Below are 10752 nucleotides of genomic sequence, written 5' to 3'. Positions count from 1 at the left end.
CTTCTAGTCTCCCAGTGAATAGAGAAGTGTGTTTTTTCATGACAACTTAGTAGACAACATTGCGATTATTAATGCGATCATTATTGTTGTTGTTGTTGGAACTGTACTTTTTTTACTCACAAGAATTTGCGTGCGTGCAGTTGTAATATTTTTTGTCCTCTGTCTTGGCAGGCAATTTTATTCCCAAGAAAAACTAGTCATTTAAATGGTTGTTAGCAAGATTTTCCAGTTTTATTTCGAATAAGGAGCACTTCTTTAGCAGCCACAATGACAGGACTCTTTATGATTTGTACTTTGCGAACAATTATAGTACACATGCTCAAAACCACCTCCATATCTAAACCACAGAAACAAACAGTGACATCCATATCATGATTTTAGCTCTATACCTTCAATACCAAATTTAGTACTTTTCGTACAATAATTGTACACATTTTCAAGATCACCTCCAGATTTCAGTTCCAGTTACCAACAGAAAACATAAAATCAAATTTGACGATACCAGCTCTTTCCCTTTTACCCAATATCTTAAATAGTACCAATCAGTACTTTTCGAACAATTATAGTACACATTTCTAAAATCACCTCCATAGTTTTACCACAGACACCAACAGTGACATCTATATTCAATTTCACGATTTCAGCGCTATTTCTTCATCCAATACGGCCAACCTTGCTTTCCAAAATACTCCAGACACAATAGTCCAACGGATAGGTATCCAATAGTTCCTTTTGATGATCTATATAGAATCACATTCTGAGTAGATTTATGCATGTCCGTCTGTCTGTCCTTGCATTTTTGTAAACAAAGTACAGGTCGCATTTATTGCCCAAGGACGAAATTGTTAAAAATTTAAATATAGCTCCCATATACAGGGTGAGATAAGAAAAACTGCAAGAAGGTCAAACGCCATAATTTTTACATTTTTTTCTAAATTTAATTGAATGAAAGAAAACAAGTTAAAAAGCAGTAAGTTCGGCCTGGCCGAACTTTGAATACGCTCCACCATTGGAACGAATTTGGAAATAAAATCCTGAAAAAATGTTGGTAAAATTTTAAAAATACCGAATATTACCGTTATATTGGTGTCTATACGAAGTGGACCCACAGAGGCATTATTTGTCATGAGTCATTACCAAATTCAAATTAGGAACTTGAAATAAACGCGAATAATGTAGCTAAAATCATCAAAGTATAGAATATAGGGAGGTACCGTTATATCGGAGCTGTGCGATATTCTGTAGCTTCCATTACGTCCTTCAAATACGACATTTCAAACAACTTCGCTGAGTATTGTACCTAAACTCGTCAAAATACCGAATATAGGGAGGTACTGGTATATGGGGCCTATACGAAGACCTGGACCTGCATAGACAATTTTCTGTCACAGACTGGAGTTTCCATTACGAACTCTAAATACGTAATTTGAAAAAATTTTGGTGAACAAAGACGCTAAAATCATCAAAACACCGAATATATGGAGGTACCGTTTGGGGGCTATACGAAGACGTGGACTTGCATAGACAATTTTTTGTCTTAGGCTGTAGTATCCATTGCGAACTTCAAATACCAAATTTTGAACAATTCCGATTAATAATGTCGCTAAAATCATCAAAATACCAAATATCGTTAGGTACAGTTATATGGGGGCTATACGAAGACGTGGACCTGCACAGACAATATTCTGTCTTAGGCTGTATTATCCATTTCGAACTTCAAATACCAAATTTGAAACCATTCCGGTGAATAATGTCGCTAAAATCATCAAAATACCGAATATCGGGAGGTACCGTTATATGGGGGCTATATGAAAACATGGACCTACATGGCCCATTTACGAACTTAACCTGCCTACTGGCAAAATATACATGTGTGCAAAATTTTAGCCTTGTATCTCAATTCGTTCGAAAGATAGCGTGATTACAATAGACAGACGGACAAACAGACAGACAGACAGACAGACGGACAGACAGACAGACGGACATCGCTAAATCGTCTTAGAATTTTACGCTGATCAAGAATATATATACTTTGTTGGGTCTGACATGAGTATTTCGAGGAGTTACAAACGGAATGACAAAGTTAATATACCCTCCATAGTATGGTGGAGGGTATGAAAATGTCGGAAATAGCATCAAATTTTAGAATAAGTTAAGATTTTTCCAATTGGTCACATTTGGCACGAATTATGGCCTCCAAACGGCGAGTTTCACCGTCACACGCTGCCCGAATGTTGATCTGCGGTATTTTGGCCCATTCCTGGCGAAGCGCTTGCTTGAGGTGATCGACACTTTGGTATTTTTAGTACCAACGTTGATTTCCAAAATACTCCAGACACAATAGTCAAACGGATTGGTATACAAAGATTTTGTTGGCCATTGTGCGCTGAAAATGAAGCGAGGAACCTCATTTTGAAACCATTCTTGGTTGGCGCGTGCTGAGTGCGATGATGCTGAGTCCTGTTGGAATGTCCAAGGTCTGCGGCCAAAATGTTTGCGTGCCCAAGGCTTTAATACACCCTCCAGAATATTTTCGCGATAATATTCGGCATTTATTCTGATGCCATGGTCGATTAATACGAGCGGAGAGCGACCATCGGCTATTATGGCGGCCCACACCATCACCAAGGCCGGCGCTTGAGTTCTGGTGGCCTACCGAAGGTGCATATTTTCAGCTGACCTCTTTGGCAAGTAAATACGATTATTTTGTTTGTTTACAAACTGCTGGACACCGAATGTTTTCTCATTGGAGAAAAGCAAGTTCGCCAGTTCACCACTTTCGGCCAAGCGAAGCAACTCTTTAGCTCTTTTGAGTCTATTTTCTTTCTGTTGCGGTGAAAGTTCTTGCACTTTTTGGAATTCCAATGGCCCTACCCCGATTTACCCTCATTTGCCGAATGAAATATTGCGAAATGTTCAACTCACGAGCCATTTTTCGGCCACTGCGAAGCGGGTTTCGATCAAGTCGCTTCTTTACGTTTCGAACCATTTCTGATGATGTTGCTGTTTTCTTCCGTTCACTTCCTTGACAACGGGCTACGCTACAGGTATCACGGTAACGAACGATGGTACGAGACACAAAAGATTTATTCACATTTTAATGCTGGAGTTCTCTAACGATAGCCACTTGTTATTTTCCATCCAAATATAAAGAAATCACACTATCACGCTTAAAATCCATCACGAATAACTTTTGTTTTGGAAAATTCTCACCATAATGCTTTTGTGCGCTTGTAAACAATATATGTAATGAGCTGTCACTGTAATAATTTTAACAGCTGTCGGACGAGTGGCTTAGAAATGACAGCAGTCTGAATTTGGTTGCAGTTTCTTCAGTTTCTCACCCTGTAGGCCCACTTTTTGGTATAACCCCCATATGAAGTTATCTCCTGATTTCTGCTATTTGTCAATTGAATTGGCCCTTATTTGGCATCTTGGTTTCTAAAGGGGTAGAAAACCCGTTCACACAAAAATGTTCAATGTTGATCAATCTTTCGGAGTATGGCTCATATAAATGTATCTCCTGATTTTACCTATTTCGAGTGTCGAGAACACACATTCCAATCGATTTGACTATTTTGAGGGGTAGAGAACCATCTTAGAGAAAATTTTCAATATAGGCATATACTACGGCATAGCTCCAATATAACGGTACCTCCCAGGTCCACTAATATGAAGCAGATCTGTGAATTATTATGCCTTAAAAAATAAACAACACCAGATATCAAAATATATTAGGAAACTTCCTAACCCCTCTTTGCACTTTCTTATCTTTGTAGTTGCATACGCCACATATAAAACATCAAAGACCTCCTATGAAAAGCTCAATACCCGTAGCCATATTCTGGTACTTTTTACACCTTCATAGGATATTTTAGTACCCTTTGTACACCTTAAATACAAAATTCACTCTATGCGCTAATGGAATTGTAATTATATAAATGTCTGTAGCTATTAAATGACAAATTGCATAAATCAAATAAGTTATTGAATTTAATAACTCTGGTTCTATTTCAGCAAGCGTCAAGTCCATTAAAATCAATTACAACAACAATTTGTTGTTTTTTAATAATTTCATTGGTTTACATTGTAATAATAGAAATATTTTTATAATTTTTATATTTTACGTCATTTTAGGTAACGACGTCTTGATTGGCAGTTGCACTTGTTCGGATAATAAATTTATAATGGATATAAATTTGCACCAAAATTGTTTCTCTCAATTTCTCAAGTTGCATAGTATTGGTCGGTTGATATGAGAATCAAGGTTGGAAAGTACATTTAATATATGAAGGTGGTTTGGAAATGCGTTCTACATTTGTACGAAGAGTACTAAATAAATTTGGAAATTGCTTGCTTTACTTATACATAAATGAGTAGTGGAATAATATTCGCCGACACGAAGCGACTAAAGCTAACAAGTAAAAAAGCAGTAAGTTCGGCCGGGCCTCCACCATTTGGAACGAATTAGAAAATTTTCAAAAAATAAAATCCGTTAAAAATCCGTTAAAATCTTTAAAATATATAATATCGGAAGGTGCCCATATATGGGGGACAATTACCTTTCAGGGGTTAAAGTGCTCCCAAAGAACTCCTTGTGTGGATTTTCAGACAATACCATAGGAAAATATGGATAAAAACATCAAAATAGCGAATATCGGGGGTACCGTTATATGGGGATATACGATATCGTTAACCTATATAGAGAATTCTCTGTCAGGGGGTAAACTGCTCACAAGGAACCTTTTGTTGAAAAAATGTAACTAACGATATAGTTGACCTATATAGATAATTCTCTTCCAAGGGATAAAGTACGCACAATGAACTCCTTGTGTGGAATTTCAGACAATTCCATTGAAAAATGTGGCTGAAATCACCAATATAACGAATATCGGGGGGTACCGTTATATGGGGGATATACGATATCGTGGACCTATATAGACAACTCTCTTTTAGGGGGAAAAGTACTCCAAAAAAAATTCTTGTATGGAATTTCCAACAATTCCGTGGAAAATGTGTCTAAAATCATCAAAATACAGAATATCGCGGGGTACCGTTATATAGGGGGGCTATACGATATCGTGGACCTATATAGATAATTCTCTTCTGAGGTATAAAGTACCCACAAGGTGCTCCTTGTGTGGATTTTCAGACAATTCCGTTGAAAAATGTGGCTAAAATCATCAAAATACCGAATATCGGGGGGTACCGTTATATGGGGGCTATACGATATCGTGGACCTGTATAGAAAATTCTCTCTTAGGGGGTAAATTAATCGCAAGGAACTACTTGTGTGGATTTTAAGCCAATTCCATTGAAAAATGTGGCTAAAATCATCAAAATGCCGAATACCGGGGGTACCGTTATATGGAGGCTATACGATATTGTGGACCTATATAGATAATTATCTGCCGAGGTATAAAGTACCCACAAGGAACTACTTGTGTGGATTTTCAGACAATTCCATTGTAGCGTGATTACAACAGACGGACGGACGGACGGACAGACGGACGGACAGGGCTAAATCGTCTTAGAATTTTACGCTGATCAAGAATATATATACTTTGTTGGGTCTAAAATGATTATTTCGATGAGTTACAAACGGAATGACGAACTTAATATACCCTCCATACCTTTTTTGGTGGAGGGTATAAAAATGGTCTTGCAAATGTTTGGTGTGCCTGTTACTGGTGGGTTTGTGATAAAGAGGTGTTTTTGGAAATGTATACTACAAGTGCACAAAAAGTACTAAATAGTACCATATTTGGTATTGAATGAACAGATTGGTGCTTAAAATCTGAAATTTGTTATCAGAGTCACTGTTCATTTGTAGCCTGGGTATGTGTAGGTGGTTTCAGAAATTGTGTACTATAATTCTACGAAAAGTACTAAATTTGGAATTTGGCGAAGAGATAAAGATAAAATTCTGATATGTATGTCACCTTTGGCGGTTGTTGTTAAAATATGGAAGTGGTTTTGGAAATGTGTACTTTTTTATACAAAAAGTACTAAATTGTACTAAAATTGGTATTGAATGAAGGGGTAGGGCTGGAATCCTAAAATTTGATATTGGTATCTGGAATCGAAATATGAAGTTATTTTAAAAAAGTGTACTATACTTTTATGAATAGCACTAAATAGTACTAACTTGTGAGTGATTGGGTGAAGGAATATAGTTGGAATCCTGAAATTTGATATAGATGACACTGTTGGTGTCTGTGGTTAAGATATGGTGGTGGTTTCGAAAATATTACTAAAATTGTACGAAATGAATTTTTCAAGTTTTTCCTTTTTCGGAAAAAGTAATATGAAAACGTTTACCTTTTACACCAAAAAATAGTACATTTTAAAGTTTGCCGAGTAGAATATTAATAAAATCATTGCACAATGGACCAACATCCAAGTTTTCTGTACAAAACTATTTTAATGTCTCCACGTATAAAACCTGGAAACCAACAGTGACAGCCATACCGAAATTCTGGATTTTAATTCTATCCCTTCATCCAATACCAAATGTAGTAGCATTTCCAAAAACACCTCCATATATCAATTCCAGATGCCAACAGAGATCTCAATATCGAATTTCAGGATTTGAATCCTGAAATCTTCCCCATTACCAAACTTACGCATATCCAAAACCAGCACCTTTTTTCAACCACAGATACCAAGAGAGACCTCAATATCGAATTCGAATTCGGGATGCCAGCTGTATTCCTTTACCCAATACCCAATTTATTACTACTTAGTACTTTTCGCAAAATTTTAGTACACATTCTCAAAACCACGTCCATATCTTAACCACATAAACCAACAATGGCATCTATATCAAATTTCGGGATTTCAGTTCTATTTCTTAACCCAATACCAAATTTAGTACACATTTCCAAAACCACCTGCATATCGCAATTCTAACAGAGACCTGAATACCAATTTCGAGGATTCCAGTCCTATCTCTTCAACCAATACTAAATTTAGTACCATTAAGTACTATTCACATAAATATTGGACTCAAACCATCACCAAACCACCGTCGATTCTCAAATTCAAATGCTATCATTAATCTAACTTTAAATTAAATTCTCAATATAATACCAATCGGTACTCTTCGTACAATTATAGTACACATCTCCGAAACAATATCCATATGTCCAGGGTACACATGAACAGCGACAAAAATCCACCGTCAACAGGGATCCCAATAAAAAATTTATCAAGTAAAAAATCAGCTAAGTTCGGGCGGGCCGAACTTTTAATACCCTCTACCATTTGGAAGGAACTTGAATAATTTAAAAAAAAAACTTCCCGAAACTATACGAAGACGTGGACCTGCTTAAGAAAATGTTTTGTCATAGGCTGTAGTACCCATTACGAACTTTAATTTCGAAATTTGTTTCAATTCCAATGAATAATGTCGCACAAATCATAAAGTATCATATGGGTGCTATACGAAGACGTGGATCCGCATACAAAGTTTTTTTCATAGGCTGTAACATCCATTACGAACTTCAAATACGAAATTTGAAATAATTCCAGTAAATAATGTCGCTAAAATCGTAAAAATACCGAATATTGGGAGGTACCGTTATATGGGGGCTATACGAAGACGTAGACCTGCCTACGAAATTTTTTCCATAGGTTGTTGTAACCATCAAGATCTCCCAATACGAAATTCGAAATAATTCCGGTAAATAATGTCGCTAAAATCATGAAAATACCGAATATCGGGGGGTACCGTTATATGGGGGTTATACGAAAACGTGGACCGTCATGGCCCATTTACGGACTTAACCTGCCTACTGGTAAATTATGCATGTATGCAACATTTTAGCCTTCTATCTCAATTCGTTCGAAAGATAGCGTGATTACAACAGACGGACATCGCTTGATCGTCTTAGAATTTTACGCTGATCCAGAATATATATACTTTGTAGGGTCTACTATAATTATTTCGAGGAGTTACAAACGGAATGAAAAAGTTAATATAACCTCCCTAGAATGGTGAAGGGTATAAAAATTCTAGCTTCATTCGCTTGCCCTAAACCAAACTGTTCTCGCACTTAGTACACTTTTAAAAAATCACCTATCAGAGTTTCCAACACTGATTATCACCAAATTATTAAGCCCTATCCGTTCGCATAATACCAAATGGTACCATTTTAGAAGTTTACTACCATTTTAGAACTTTTCGCAGCCTTAGTGTTTTAATTTCTGAAAGCCCGGTGGTACATCTCTTCTGCACTCCATCAGTGCCTCTAATTTCCAATTTCAGAATTCTAGCTCATTCTGTTTGTCCAATACAAATTATTCAATTTTTAGTACATTTCGTACCCTTTTAGTGGAAATTCCCAAATGTCCAGTCCTATCACATGCATACGCAACAATGCTAGCGTTAATTCTCAGTCAGTCACTTTTGTATAGAGAAATATATTTTGACTTTAGTTAGTTAGTTTAGTTAGTTATGTCGGAGTGAACCAAAGTTGTATATTCTTGCACCTGACCTTCCGCCGATAAAAATATCAGAAGTTGCAAGGTTGGAACAAAATTGTTTGATATTTTCTCTTTTTATGTTGTAAATTATTTCTTTGGAAATTTTTACCTTTTGTGTCGATAGTACAAGAAGGTATGGACCGATACTCGCCAACTCCAAACTCGAACTAAGTTGGATAATATGACGATGTAGCTTGATATATTTAGTAATAGTAGTAGTTGAGATTAATATACGTTATGTTATGCAGGGTGAGATGAAAAACAGCAACCAACTTAAGACTGCTGTCATTTCTAATTCACTCCTCCGAAAACTATTATAATTATTCCAGTGACAGCTCATTATATTGTTTACAATCGTACAAAAGCATTTTGGTGAGAATTTTCCAGAAAAAAGTTATTCGTGATGGAATTCAAGCGTGATAGTGTGATTTCTTTATATTTGACTGGAAAACCACAAGTGGCTATCGTTAGAGCACTCCAGCATTGAAATGTGAATAAATCTTTTGTGTTTCGTACCATCGCTCGTTACCGTGATACTGGTAGCGTAGCCCGACGTCAAGGAAGTGGACTGAAGAAAACAGCAACATCAGCAGAAATGGTTCGAACAGTAAAGAAGCGACTTGATCGAAACCCACGTCGCAGTGCCCGAAAAATGGCTCGCGAGCTGAAATCATCGCAAAATTCCATTCGACAAATATTGACAAATGAGTTCGGGGTAAAGCCATTTAAAATCAAAAAAGTTCAAGAACTTACACCGCAACAGAAAGAAAATAGACTCAAAAGAGCTAAAGAGTTACTTCGCTTGGCCGAAAGTGGTGAACTGCCGAATTTGGTTTTCTCCGATGAGAAAACATTCGTTGTCCAGCAGTTTGTAAACAAACAAAATGATCGTGTTTACTTGCCAAAGAGGTCAGTTGAAAATGTGCACCTTCGGTTGGCCACCAGAACTCAAGCTCCGGCCATGGTGATGGTGTGGGCCGTCATAACAGCCGATGGTCGCTCTCCACTCGTATTTATCGACCGTGGCATCAGAATAAATGCCGAATATTATCGCGAAAATATTCTGGAGGATGTATTAAAGCCTTGGGCATGCAAACATTTTGGCCGCAGACCTTAGACATTCGAACAGGACTCAGCACTATCGTACTCAGCACGCGCCACCCAAGAATGTTTACAAAATGAGGTTCCTCGTTTCATTTCCAGCGCACGATGGCCACCAAAATCTCCGGATACCAATCCGTTGAACTATTGTGTCTGGAGTATTTTGGAAAGTAAGGTTGGCCATTGGCACTAAAAATACCAAAGTGTCGATCACCTCAGGCAAGCGCTTCGCCGGGAATGGGCCAAAATACCGCAGAGCAACATTCGGGCAGCGTGTGACGCACAGTGGTCCAAGATGCCAATCTAGCTGGAAAAAACTCAATTTTTTTATGTTTCAATGTTCACATAATTTGTTTGGTAATCATTAGATAACAGTCCACTGTTCATAACTGTATATCAGTTTTTTTGTTTTTTTTCTAATTTGCTTTGTTATGATGTTTTGGAAATGAACTATTGTATTATCACTGTTGTTTTAGCAGGCCTGTCGATTGCCAGCATCACATTTGAACTGTTCGTAACATCAAAGAAGAAAAAATTTTGTCGTAATTTTTTTTACATTGCATCATGTCAGGTATGTTTAAGCTATATTGTAGATAAATGTCGAATTTAAATGTTCTGTGTGCAAAATAATTGGTAAGAGGAAATATGTGTTTTGTGTAGCAAAATTTAGCAGTTTATGGTTTTTAGAGTAACTTTTAAATAGGATTCCCGTGGATTCCCGTGAAATGAATTGTGTCCTGTTGATCTGTGTGGTGTCCACTTTAGATGAAAAAAAGAAATAGCTGCAATTATTGACCGGTAAACTTTTTATATACATATATAGATAACATACCCATAACACGGAGAGAACTATATAATGTGTGGATTGCCGAAATGGAAAGCAAAGAAAGGGCAAAAGCTGTCATTAGTTATTTTTTTGCTAAGAGTGGTTTACAGAAAACTAAAACAGAAGATTATTGCAATAAAGTTGAGTTAGCTGTACGGAGATTAACGTATTCAATTAACGAAAGGTGGATAAAAGCAAAAAGATCAAAGAAATATTTTGAAGACTCTAATAAAATTTGGTTAAATGGAGTATTTTGTCTTCCTTCTGAAAACGTGATTAAAATTCCAGAGGATTTAGGGATCCAACCGTCAACGTCAAATTTTGGTAGACCTCGATCT

Source organism: Musca domestica, unplaced genomic scaffold, assembly GCF_030504385.1.
Source record: "Musca domestica strain aabys unplaced genomic scaffold, Musca_domestica.polishedcontigs.V.1.1 9, whole genome shotgun sequence".
NCBI lineage: Eukaryota > Metazoa > Arthropoda > Insecta > Diptera > Muscidae > Musca > Musca domestica.
The sequence above is the reverse complement of the archived record's forward strand: the minus strand, read 5'-3'. Positions refer to the sequence as shown.